This window comes from Poecile atricapillus, chromosome 7, assembly GCF_030490865.1.
Source record: "Poecile atricapillus isolate bPoeAtr1 chromosome 7, bPoeAtr1.hap1, whole genome shotgun sequence".
Lineage (NCBI taxonomy): Eukaryota > Metazoa > Chordata > Aves > Passeriformes > Paridae > Poecile > Poecile atricapillus.
In genome coordinates, this window is record NC_081255.1 from 3,345,748 (window position 1) to 3,359,814 (window position 14,067).

Sequence of the window (14,067 nt, forward strand, 5' to 3'; positions counted from 1 at the left end):
TATTTTTAATCTGTGGAGACAGAGCATGGAATGGGATTCCTGCTAGCCCACATGAAGGACCCTGTTACTTTGGAAAACTTACTTTGTTCCATCCAAATTTACACCAATTGCTGAATATAGCTGGTAAAGTAAAAAACATCAAACAGTCAAAGTGAAGCCTGAATGAATTACAATGTGATGATGTTAAAGATCCAGACTTTTGGGGTCATGGTATACTATGGCTGGCCTCCTTTTTTACCCCAGGAGCAGCTGCTGCTAAAGGCTTATCAACTCTTAAAAGGCTAGCTTGTTGGACCAGGAAAGAACTAAATTTGACATCAACCATGTTAAGTGAACTTTCAGCTGACATAAGTAGTGTACATTGTGCCGTATTACAAAATGGAGCTGCAGTTGATTTCTTGCTCTTGGCACAAGGACATGGTTGTGAGGAGTTTAAAGGTATGTGCTGTTTAAACCTTACTGACCATGCAGTTTCAATCCACAAACAACTAAAACAGCTACAGAATGGGTTACATGCCCTGAAAGAAGATAGTGACCCCATTGGAGGTTGGTTAGCCAACTGGGGCATTGCTGGATGGTTGAAGTCTCTTGTGCTAGAAAGGGGACAAATTTTGCTTATGGTATTAATAGGAATAGTTGTTTTAAGCTGTATGTTATCCTGTATCTGTAGAAGTCTAGAACAAATAGTGGAATTGTAGAGAATATTTTAGCAGAACAAGGACTTGATATTTTAGTAAAAGCCTGTCTGCACAACCCAGCTTTCAATCCAGGCAACAATTCTAAGGACAGTGTCCTTGAAACTCTCCTGGAACAGAGAGAATCAAGAAAAACAATGGCATTGTGTGCATGGAAAAGAATGTAAAGCAATATGTATAAACCAACAGTAGCTTGTTAAACCCTGTGAACCCTGTAGGACCCTATAAAAGTGTGCAAAAGATAGAAATAAACAAAGTTAGCTATACCTCCATGAGGACTCTGAATAGTCTGAGCTGTTTTCCATTAGACCTTTAAGATCATGTAGTTCCAGCATGGGCTGGGAGTACTGAGGTTCAGGGTTTACTGCTCTGGTTTATGGTTGAAAGATGGGGGATTAAACCAAAAATATGTTCATAATCCATTATTTGAGAGCCATAATGGCCTTCTTGAGCTATGACTGTGTAGTTCCTCTCTCAGCTGTAATAGCACCTTTATTTACAATGAAAACATGATAAACTGGGACAATTCCCTTCTGGTCTTCATTAAGAATTTTTGAAGATGCCCTTCTCCCCACTCTGCACTGTTGCTGGCCTGAATACATACATCAAAGGAGACTGTAAAACAATTTGTCAAATAATTGAGCAGGAAAAGACAAAACAGTGATCTAGATAAGATACTTTTCCTGCAGCACAATAAGCACAATAATATCCTAAGAAGGGATTCCACAGTCCCTGGTGTCTCCCTCCCTTGGAGAGTAATTAAGTTTTGCTGTGGACTCTCTTTTTTCAGCGTATCTATTTAATATCTGTGTTTGATCTGGGTGGTGTATTCTGTTCTTGCATGAGCACAGAGACCAACAAAGATTAGAGAGGGCAGGTTAGCACAGGCAGAGGATTTGCAGCCATAGAATTGTTCTGGGAGAGGTTATGGATGCTAAATGCAAAAAGTAAGCAGGAAACAGAGCCTGTGTGAAACTAAGTCACACAGGCTTCTCAGTCTGGCCTGAGAAAGCATGAGAAAGAATCCAAAAGAATCCAAACAGTCCTTGGTAAAGGACAACAATCTGCAGGTGTTGTTCAGTCAAGGGGTGGTGTTCCACTTAACCAATGATAGTGGATGTGTTGCTTTAATGACCAATGAGAGTTGGTCTCGGACCTTCTCAAACATGTATAAAAGAAGATTAAGAGTAATAAACTTTGCTCTCTTAGACAATGCAGCCAAGGGAGTCAGTGTCGTATTGCTTCACTGTTCCTAATATAGTGTGATAAGAGGGCTGCTCCTGGAACTAATCATAACATAGATGTGGTACATATATTTTTTTCAGACTTTTGATTAAACATGAAGGTACAAGTTCATTAATGCCCTCTATGTTATATGCAGGGCATTCCATTAAGGTATTTTTATTTTAATCAATATTTAATGAGTTGAATATTCCTTTGGAATATTTTTTCCATCTTTCTTGTCTAAATACTGTTGGAGGAACTGCTTTCCTCATCCCTCAACCACAGACTGAACCAGAGGAATCTGCCATTTGTACACTGAGTAGGCTGAGAGCTGGAAGCAATGTTACAGGGAAGGAAATCCATGGTGATTAAATAAAAGGAGGTGTGAGAGGAGGAAGGGGACCCATACTATTATGGAGATACAATTGATGAGAGTGTTGTGGTGACAGCCTCAGGAAAAGGCCAGACCTTCAAATTGGAGGTGAATTGCCTTGGAGGGACAACACTGTTCTCTTCTCTCATCCTTCCCCCTGTCACTAAACCTTCAGTAGCTGGGCTGTTGTAGGGGTTAGTTAGTGTTATCTAGATCTGATTAGTGATGAGAGGCAAGTAAAAAGATCACCTTTTCTTAAAAGGAAAAAATGAGTAAAGCTGAAAAAGAGGGGAAAATGCAAGGCTGGAGTGTTATCCAGTATCACTGTCATAAAAACCCAAATATATATCTCTGTCTGATCCCAATTGCCTGACTTCCCTGGAGATTTAACTCTTGGGTCTTTTCCAGAACTCAGCTATGATCTCAGATTTTGGTATTTAATCATAAGGAAATTGAAAGTAATACATGGATTTTCAAATTAAAGCTCGAGGAGCAGTCTGATTGAGATTAGGAGGATTTAATGACCGTAATCCTTAAACTTTGGCTTTCTATGCACTTGTAAACAGATATTATGTTTCTCAGGAAAAAAAATTAATGTCCGTCAAAATAATCTTGAAGTCTTGGGAGATCTGGTGATAGCTGCATTATTAGAATTGCTTGTGGAAAGGAATTTGAGTAAATCTCTTGGTGTTAAGATTAAACTGGACAATATCTTTAGGTGTCTGCATGGCAGTTGTTGGGATTGCAGTCACAGAATTATCCACAACCATCCACTGGCTTTTCCAGGCCTCTGGTGGCTCAAGTTGTTACTGAGTCCTGTGTTGTTGTGAGAGCACTGGAAATAACATCTTACCAGAGACCTTGTGCACTTCTTTGTCAGTGATTCTCTGTTGGTTTCAGCCTCTCTTTTTGTAAGGTTTGTTCTGAGGCTGCCAGCTGCTTTCCTCATGCTGGCATTCTGAGCTGAACAGGAATTGCTGATCAAAGAACATAATTTCCCCAGAGAGGTTTGCTGGGGTAGCACAGAGGCAGTCTGGTTTTTGTTTTTTAATTAGAAATTCCTGCCAAATACTGTCATCAAGGGTTGGGGCAGAAAGGGAGAGAGGGAAAGAAATATATGAAGTCTAGAGTCCACTTGGAAGAGCAAGAAGCCTGCCAAGGAGTGTAAGAACAGAACTCTTGCTTCTTAATTTATAACATCTTATCCCAAAAAGAGGGCTGGGATTATTTTTTTCTTTATTCCTCCTCTCTTCCATAGATTTTGGTTCCGACTTATTTCTCCAGCAGAATTGGAGGGGTTATGCAACTTTGCACTTGGATTTGGACTAACCAGTGGGACAAAAATAAGCAGAATTCCTTTTCTTAAGTGGGTGCCAAATTCTCAAGTGACACATCATGCCACATTGTGGTGATGAATGCACGGCTGGCTGCTTTCGTGGCTGGAGCTTAAATTCTCAATTTTTTCTTAAAAGAAAGATAGTAAGTTTGTGGCTTCTTTGATTTCTTTTTTCTTTGCAAAGGAAAGGTTTAGAAAACAATCCATTAAGAATGATTGACGTGTATTTGGGGGAAGAGGAAAATATGGAGCCATTTCACTTTCTGTTGCAGGTTTAATCCAGGATAAATCTGTAATAACTGAAACATACTGGGACCTGATGCTGCCTGGTGCTGGATGGGGAATGCATTGGGTGGTTTATTCCATTCCTCAGTGCACTGGTGACCACTTTATTTGTACTTTTGTATTATTTTGTAATATTTGACTCTTTCTTGTGTTCTTGCTGGCACTTTTACCAAAGTCTTTCCTTGAATAGGCCTCTCTAGCAAGGTGGCTTCAGGTCAGAACTGATTAGTGGATGAAAGGTTGTATGTTTAAGCTAATTTTTTTGAGGATGTTGCAAAATTGCTGTAATGCAGAAGGCAGATGTGGGTACACCAGGACTGAAAAATTGCCTATCTACTGCATATATATATATATGTTCTGACAATTCAGTTATGGACAAGTACTGAATAACTTTACCAGAAATGTTCCTCCATGGATCTCTCAGTGTTCATCTTATAATCCAAAGTGAAAGAATTTAATATTCCTTTGACTTTTTGGTGTGTGGCTTAATGGTTTTTAATGTATATTTTATAATTATCTACTCTAGGTTTCAATTTCCAATCCAGCTCATCTCCCTGAGCATAGTACCATATTGCACAATTAATTTGCTGTTTATAATATGCCCCTGAAAAGAGGGTCTTCCATCCTGTTTATTTCTGTGTTTCCAGGTGATCTCCACAGAATAAAACAGTGGTTTCTGTGCCAGCTTTTGTTACAATTTTTCATTAAGTGTTCAACTTCTGCCAGTTTTGAAGGTCTTGGGTTTTGTTGAGGAAGTCTTTCTGTAAAACCTTAGAAATACAAGTATGTAATCCCAATACAATGGATAAGGTTTGAGTTTGCTAAGTAAGTTGTCAGTAGGCTAGATGCTAGACCTGAATTTTCTCTAAAATTTTCCACTCTGTTACCACCTATACAAGAGGATTTCCTCTTCACAGGGTTTTGGGTTTTATTTTGATTTTTGGACTTTGTCTAATTCTTTGGTAAAGATCATCTGGAAGAGAACTGGGGGAACTGTCAAAACACAGGTTGTTTCCTGCCATTGTCTAGAGCATTGTGGGCTTCCATCTCCTTCCTGCCTTTTGTTCCTGGGTTGATTATGTTGTCTTTAAATAAGTTCAAACAAAAATAGATGTAATAGAGCTGGAAATAGAAACGAGTATCCTTAAATTAATGTCTTTGCTGCCTGATCACAATGTGCCAATAATAAGAAAGCCAAGTGATCCCAGAGGGAAGTGTTTACAGCCTGTGGGTCTAATCCTGTCACCTTTCCCTAGCAAGTGAATCTGCTGAAGTCACCAGCAGCACTTCAAGGAAGTGGTGGATGACACTTGTAGCTGCCAGGTAACAAGATGGATTTCTTTTTATCTGGAGTGTGCTGCTCCCAAAAATTCACAGCATTTTTAATACGTGTTGATCATTTGTTCAAGTGAGTTGTGCTCTATTATTCTACATCCCCATGGCACCGGTGGCAGGAGTATTGGATGTTGGATTTGAGGGATCCATCGTAAAATCTGTCCTTGCACTGTAACAGCGCCTAAAGGTCATAACAAGGGTTTATGCCCTGTCCTGGAACATCTGCAAGTGGGCAGGAGTCTGTCTCAGAGCACGGCATGAAAATCAAAAGGCAGCACAGAAGCAGAATAAACAAGGGGAAGAATGTAGGGCAAAGGATGAGGGTAAATACCAACAAAAGCAAGTACTTTGAGATCACTAGTGATATGCCTCAAAAAGGGCTGTGTATTTTTTAAGCCTCTGTTGGTAAAGGAAATATTGCTTGTTGTGAACTACAGATGCATTTCTGGTATCAGAATAAAGGTGGATCTCAAAGCTGGGTGTATAGTTTTGAAATACATTATGAAGGGTATAGTGATAGTATATAAAAGACAAAGCCTTTATCCTTGGGGAGCTTCTGGTAGGCATTGATCTGTGAGAAGCATCAGTAGACATGAAAAGCTTTTAAAAATAAAATAAGGAGAGTCAAAAAGTGAGACTGAGTTTTGAGGGGTCTTAAAAGTGAGTATTAAATAAGTGAATGAAAAAGAAAGTCTTAATGTTGCGTTTTTACTGATCTGGTGGGTAGGAATGTGAGCTTTGGAAAGCTTGGAGTCTGCAGTAGATAGAAGACAAGAGTCACAGCAGCAGAAAGGGAAAAAAATGGGAGTTGACTTATGCTGATAAAGGCATTTTTGCCTCCCTAAGCAAAATAGGCCACTTCCAGAAACATGTTTAGCACTCATTCATTAAACCAGAGTGCCACTGTGTGTGTGGCTAGCATGGCATCTTATGGACATGACTGAGCCTCTTCCTTATCTGTGTTGTGACTTTACTCAATTGTGTTTCACCAGAGAGAGAACATCATGAACATTAGAAGTAAATGTGTTGCGGTCTGCACTTCAAAACTGCCTTTGTCTTGTTTTCAAACAGTTACAGAATTTATTATCCAAGGGTGGAACTTGCTGGAGAGGTTTAAGATTATGAAAGAACATAAATTCTTATGAAAGAATAAATCTCTCCTGAAGAAGATTCATGGAAATTGAAGAAGGCAAGTCACTGTTGTACAGACCCATGTATGTAACTGTAGGATATTTTAGAGATGGAGGAAGTAAAAACAATCAAAGAAAAAGGTAACTCCAAACCCCCAAACCTCAGTCTCCACAAAGCTGGATTTTATTGCACTGCACTCAAAAGATAAAATTTCTGATTTAGAGATTTCTGTGCTCAAGGCTGCAGTAGTTAGTAAAGCCCAAAATTGCGAAATTTTAATTGTTTGAGGAGTACGTGTTACAAAAAAACTTTGTGTGGTTGCAGAGGGACCACTATATCCATTTCTAGAGTTATCTGTTACATATTTGTTTACAATTCTCTTGTTTGTGGCTCCTCCCTGCTCAAAAGCAATCTGCGGAGAACCTTTCTGATTTAATAGGAGTCTGATTTAATAGGGCCTCCTGGGGTCTATAGAAGAGCTATAAAATCTTTGTAGGATTTGGTGAAGTCAGATAGAATGAATGTAGCATTAAAAAGATCAAGATAGCTACAGATAAGATGAATTGCTGCTCCCCTTCCCTTCAACTATTTCCGTTTCAGCCCAATGAAGAGGAGAAAACATTATAACAATTCTGACTTACTGTTGCCTGACTGCTGGGAAAAACTTTGGGTTAGTAAAAAACCTTCATGGCTTTGTTTAAGATCTGTCTGAGAAAATAGTCCATGGTATGCAACTGTGGGAGCCAGGCCTGCTGGGACCCAGGGCCAGAAAGATTTCATCCCTGAACCCCTAGGTGTTAGCTTCAAGCTCTGGGAAACATTTGTTAGGTTGAGGCAAGCTTGAAAGACCTGCCCATCATCTCCTAGTGTTATTATATTAAATTATGTTGATTATTCCAAGTTCTGTTCCCCTATTGGTTACCTGTTTCCCCTATAAGGTTATCTTCCTGGACTGTTCCACTCCCAACATTATAAATTGTTACTTACCCTTGATTTCTGGTCTTTGGAGCCTGTCCCTATACGTGTGTGGTTTATCGGTCTCATCCCTACTTTATTTTCCTTATTAAAGTTCTTATGTTCTCGGGCATTCCATTGGACCTGCACTTTTTATTTTGTGCCTCAGTTGCCCTGATGTCAGGGGACTCTAGAGCTTTAAGGATTGTCGAAGCCACTCTCACCATGACATGCAACCATCTCCAGCATCCAGAAGATCTCTCTGAAATGACAGGCATTCAGCAGGGTCCTTAAATCAGGGTATAGGAACTTCTGAGTATCCTGAAACATGTCCCACAATAAAAGGGGGGGGAATGTAGTTCTTAAATTTAATATGGATCATTTAGATTAAAAAAGCAAATAACATAAACTATAAGAATACAAGGATTTATGATTAATTAATCCCTGTTATTTTAATCTTAGAGGTCAAGAAAATGCAAGCACTAGGACTTTTTGTAGGAACAGCATTTAAATTCAAACTCTTAATTTACACGTTGTGGAAACTAAGTGTGTGCATGAAGGGAGTGAGTCAAACATAAGACATGCTGCCATCTGATTTCAACCCAGTGAGTGGGAGGGACAAGGTCTTTGGGCTTTGAACTAGTTAGATATAAATACTGACCTCACTGGCAAAGGTCTGCTCAGAGGGACAGGCAGAGGGACTCCCCAGACAGAAGGGGAAATACTCCCAGTATCCTAAATAACAGGCATTCCAATATAATTAATAAGCCCAGAGTATTCTGGGGAGTGCTTGGATTAAAGGATACTGGAGTGATACAGGCTTCTAGGGGAGGAAATACTTCCCTTTTAAGAGGAAAAGTGAAAAAGACTCTGTGCCACAATTAGGAGATGAAGATCCTTATAGTCAACGAGATTTATCCTGTTTAAACATACTGTAACAGGGCCATAAAAGGCATATGTGCAGTATATCTGTAATCAAATCAAAATGAAAAAGGGCAGAAGGGAAGTTTTGAGAACTCGATCAAATAGTTGAATTTCTTATTCTGGAAACTGAAGCTTGCTCAAAAAGAACAGGAACCATGGCAAGTAATTTGGGAAGGAGAGGGAGGACTGAGTATTAATTAGCCAATAATATAAATTATAAATTTGTATTGAAAGTAAGAAATGTCTTATGGAGAATCAGCCTGTGTATGGAGACGAGAGCAATGAGAGAAAATCAGCATTGTGCTAAATCAACCCAATATATGTTGGTGCAATGGCAAATTTAATTATTAAACCTGACTTAGGTGCAGAAAAAGATCTGAAACACAGTGGGGACAATCTTTTGAGTAACATTATGAGAGCCATTTGATTTATTTCATATCTGACATGAATATTTTGGCTTAGCCATTTTGGTATGTTCTGTTATGGCACTGTTGTGTTCTTGTACAGATGAAATGATTGCTGGGTGTATTAGCCTTCTGTTCTCAGTCTTCCATAATTTTTTGTTGGAGAAGGCAGGGATAATTTTTATTATTTCTGCATAAACACTGAGGTTGATTCAGGTCCCATGACAATGGAATTGATGTCAGGAGAGTTACCCACAGTCAAATTCTTAATTGAGCAGTGTCTTTTTATATGATTAAAGTATTTATTCTTTGCAGAGAGTTTTAAAATTGTTCAAATAATGCCCTTGGCCTCTGCTCAAAGGTGAACTTTTTGGAAAGTTTGAGCAAAAACATTTCATCCATGTGTGAATATGAGGAGAGTGGAAAACTATTTTTCCCCTTCATAAAGATTTTTGCTGCCTTCTTTTGAGCAGTTCTGCAGTGTGAGTAGCTGAGGCCTGTGGGCTAAAATTTGGCATTGAAATAGCCATAACTATGAAGAACCTTAGTTTTAGCTTTGATTTGACTGAGTTGTGAGCCTCAGAAAACAATGATCTCAGAAAACAATGATCAGTGATCTCAATGATCACTGCAGGATGTTGTTTCTTCCTTCAAAGCTGCTGAAATGTGCAGTAGAGAGTATTTACTGTGAGCAACTGAGGAGCTCTGCAGCACAAAATATTAGAGAAGGATATTGCTCTGAAGCTGCAAGGTCAAGTGGCCATGGAACTGGAACAGAAAACCTCTCAAAGCACTTATGGTTTACAAAAGGTTTCTGCATGTTTTGTGATCCATGAAAATGAAAGTCGAGTTCTAGGACCTGAAGTCTCTTCTTCTGCAGGTCATTTCCAAGGAGCCCAGAGAGTGAGTAGGGATAAGATACAGATGAGTAGGGATAGGGCTAAGCCCAGACTCTTAGGCCCTATTTGCACTCCTCTGTAGGCAGATTGTTACTACTCTATCTAGTAGTAACAATCCAGTAACAATCTGCTGCTGTTACTCCCCACGACATAGCAGGGGTGCACTTTCCCAGCAATGTGCCCCTGGTTTTACATGCAGGATTGCTTTGAAGGCTTTCCCAATGGGAGTCCAGGGACTTGCTGATCCTGAAGGAGATATGCCCCCCAGATCAGAGATTATGTCCCTTTTGACAGCACAGCCTGTGAAACAGTGCATGACTATCTAATTGCAATCACACATGAAATCAGAGGGCCAGGGATGGTTGGATGTGCTTCCTTAACTACATAATTTTTTGACTTAGCATAGTTAATTATGCAGCCTTATGAATCATTAATTTAGTTTTATGTATGGGAGCTCTGATGCATTTCCTCTGGCAGTTTACAATGAAGCTGGTTAATATTTGAAATTACTTGAAGGCTTTTGTTTAGTTCTGGTTTCCAGGAAGACAGATTATGATGGACTTGTGTGTCTGGCTCTTTACTGAGCTGCAACTGCACTGTCACATCTTTCAGAGTGAGGGGGGAGCAGTGTTTTCCGTTTTGCACAGGAGTGAGGCTTGCCAAGGTTGCAGAGAGTAAAAAAGCAGACATACAGTGTGTAATGTAGCATTTTGTTCGCTTTGATTAGTTAGTTTGTAATTGAAATTCAATGTTTGATGCTAACAACTTTTCTGACTGGCTGATGTGTAATGATAGTGCATCTCAGTCATTTAAAGAATATGTTTAACCAAGTTAATTAATCTCAGATGAGGCAGATGGAAGACCTGGTTTACTTCTGCTCCCCTCTACATCAGCTCACAGCATGTGCAGAGCATTGCCCATACTGTTGGAAATGTAAGTGCCTGTGAGGTGCTTTGTGCCATAAAGGACCTTCAGCAGATTGCAGTGCACTGAATATTAAGCAGCTCTAAAGCAGCTCATGACAAACTGTATAATGGAGTGGGAAGCTGGAACTTTGGTGTGCACGATGTAAAGGAACACTCCTAGGTGAATCTCCTGTAGTGTCTATGGTGAAGAGCTCTCTGCAGCCAAGCTACATGTCAGAGGGGGCTGTCAAAAAAACACAGTATAAAATTGATTTGTGTTTGGATTTCTGTAGTGTCTGCATTATCTAGCTTTTGTGGTTCACCTGCATATGATTTTGTTTTTTCGTTTCAATCTCCAGAACTGTAGGCAATGGCACTTGTTAGTTATTGAACTGAGAGCATGTTCTGTAAACAGAAAGCAAGAACTTAGTATGGTTTAAAGAAACCAGATGAATAACAATCAATGAGAGTCTTAACAGGAACAGTATTTATTTTCTTTTGTACGCACTCACTTCAAAGGCATCATCCATTGCAGGGGTGTCTCTTTGGACAGGCTTTATTCTATATGATGGATTCTTGTATTTCCTATGGAATGAACAGTGTCTCATGGAATTTTCTTTTTCAGTTATGGGTTAGGTAATGCCCTTGAGGTAGCATTGCTTTGCAGAAAAAGGAAATACTGTAGAAATGTTGACTACAAAGGCATGGTTACTAGGAAGTGTCTTGCATAACCAACACACAACCAGTTCTGGCTCCCGGCCTACTCAAGCACCAAGGAGTGGAAATGGCTTGAGCTGGTGCTGCCATTTAAAGGACCTTCTTGAAACCATGATTTAACTTATGGCTTTTGTAATGCAAGGAGTGTATTTTTATTTTTTTTAAAATAAAAAAAAAAAAAAAAAAAAGATAGCAGTGTAGGTTTTTTCCCATCTCCCAGCGAACATACTTCCCCAGTGAAAGTGAGCTGCATGCACACCTCAGATACATGGCTTTGTCCTTTCAGGCTGTGTGATTTCTTTCTCTCCTACAGAAGCTGTCAGTGATCATTCTTGCATCACATCATTGCTTCATCCTTTTCCTTTGCTCTCCCAAATATTTTCCATATTCGGATATGGAAATATATATTCTGGTTTCCTCCTCTCCTCCTGTCAGGCCCTGAGCAGGGGCAGTCAGACAAGCTGGTTTTTATTTCCAGCTGCTTTACGGATCTTGTGCTTTGTCTTCCCATGCAGGCATCTTCATGCCAACTGTAGCAACAGCTGAAACCAAGGGAAAATCATCACTCTGCCACTGCCTTATTACTCTGTGGACAGTCAGCCAGTTCTTGTTGGGCCGTAAGTGGTCAATGATCTGCAGTCTGAGAGTTTTCCAGACCTCAAAGTATTTTCTTTTATAACATTTCACTGTAAGAAGTGTAAAGTTGCATTCACAAGTAGATTTGTGCTTCTCTCTTGTTGCAGGTGGGAGGGACAGTGTGCTCAGATATATTAGAGGAACAATTCTGCTTTGGTAAAAAAGGGCAGGCACAGGACTTGATTATGGCAGGAATGTAGTTATTACATGTGAACATAATTTGGAAAGAACTAAATGTTTAATACAGTGTTGACTGTATGGTTCATTGGAATGATCTATGATCATTCATAGATCAGTTTTGTGATTAAAATCTGCTAAAAGAGCAAACCAGCAGTTCTACTAAACTGAGTTGTAGGCTCTTCTTCATTTTCAGGCTTCCTTCTGTCCTTGAAATCTTTAGAGAACATATTTTAGATTAATCAGAGTCGGGTTGCTCTTCATGTTTTCCTGTGCATTTGGACTCTCTCTTGGTCTCAAATAAGTGGTTGTACAGTGTATAATAGATTTTACATGTAATTAAGTGTTACATATGCTTTTTCACTTTTCCAGTATTAAATAATCAGTGTTTGCATATATAATGCAGATTTTTAGGGGCCTTGAAATATCCTTTTCCCAAGGCAGACAGTCATCAATAGAATGTCTGATTACTGCCCCTTCTGTAAACTTTCATTGTGACATGATTGGACTCTGTGATCTCAGAGATGGTTTCCCATCTAAACAATTCAATGGTTCTAAAGTCTGGGCATTGTATCTCCCTAAAAATAATCTGTGAAGAAAATCTAATTCTGTGCAATACTAATGGCAAATCCAATAAATAAAAATGGTAGCTTTCTGCTGCTTGCTAAACCATATGAGGTCATCTGCTGCTCCTTCCTGATGGAGGTTCTCTCTGTCATTTGTCAGTGGTCAAGAGGATTCAGGAACATAATTTTTGAGAGGGCTTGTGCTCTTCCTTGAATGGAAAGTCCTGAGCTTGTCTGTCCATAAGGTGTTCTGTAAGGCTCCAGTCTGAAACATGTGATTCAAGAGAAACAAAATAGGATCAAATACAGGAGCTCCTTCCCACTGTATTTACTCACTGCCATTTTCTTTTTAGTGAAGAAATGGAAAGATAAGTGCCATTTCTTTGTGACAGCCACCCGAAGTGATGGTAGTGCATGGACTGTGGCACCAGGACATCATCATACAAAAAACCTTTTATTTCAGAGTAATTTTTTGGCTTTGGTGTTGTATTTCTTTTGGCTGGATATGCATTTGCATATGCTGGTATGTTGGTCCTGTTCAATGGCAATTTGCTCTGCAGGTACTCACACATCTACTGAGCTGGCCACGAGGGATTCAATGCACACTCTGCTTTCTACACATTAAAATTATGACGTGGAAGAGCAGTTTGCAAAATCTTAAACATTCAGAATGCTCTTTGCAGTTTTACAGGAGAAGCCACAGGACTCTGGGAAATCTACACTTCAGTTTGTAGGTGCAGTACATTTGAGTCAGGTTATCGATGTCTGTTTATTCCAGATCACTTCGGGATCACATATGTAAACTAAAAGCACAGCCTGGCAAGTGATCAGATCAGGGCACCTTGACCACACAGCTCAGTCTTGGTTTTGTAGCTGAAAATAATGTTCCTTGCTTCTGTATGATTCCTCATTTTAAGAGGCATAAGTACTGACAGCCCCCAAGCCTGCAATGCTCCTCAGGTCATCGGTACTAACACTGGTGAAATTAAACAGGAACATGCTGGAGATCAGTGTCGGGCTTTAGGAGGTCTGAGCTCTGTTTCAATCCTCAGCACTTTCGTTGCCTTGCACGGCAATTTGTGCACTTGAATCATCCCTATTTTCAGTCCCAAAAAGCAGCTAACTAAAAACAGCTCAGGAGGCAACAAAGTTAGTGGGGTTTTTAGGGTGTCTTGTGGTCGTCGTGTCAGCACGCAGGTGCCTATCGCTAAAGCATCCACAGGTGCGTGGCTCATGGGTGCTGCTTTGTGAGCGATACAGAGTAAAAGTGAGGACAGTGTCGGCGATTGCCGGGCTTCAATTTCCTTACTTTGCAACTGACAGAAGTAAGTTCTTTAAGTTAAGCATAGAGTAAAACTCACTGCAGCCCGAACGCCGGACCCTACTCCCCTCGGCCCTGCCCGGGCACCGATAGAGGAGAGAGGAGCAGGAGGGGAAGGAGGGGAAGAGAGAGATGAGGAGGAGGCGCTTCTGTGGGAGGCGGGCAGGAGGCGTCCGCTGCATGCG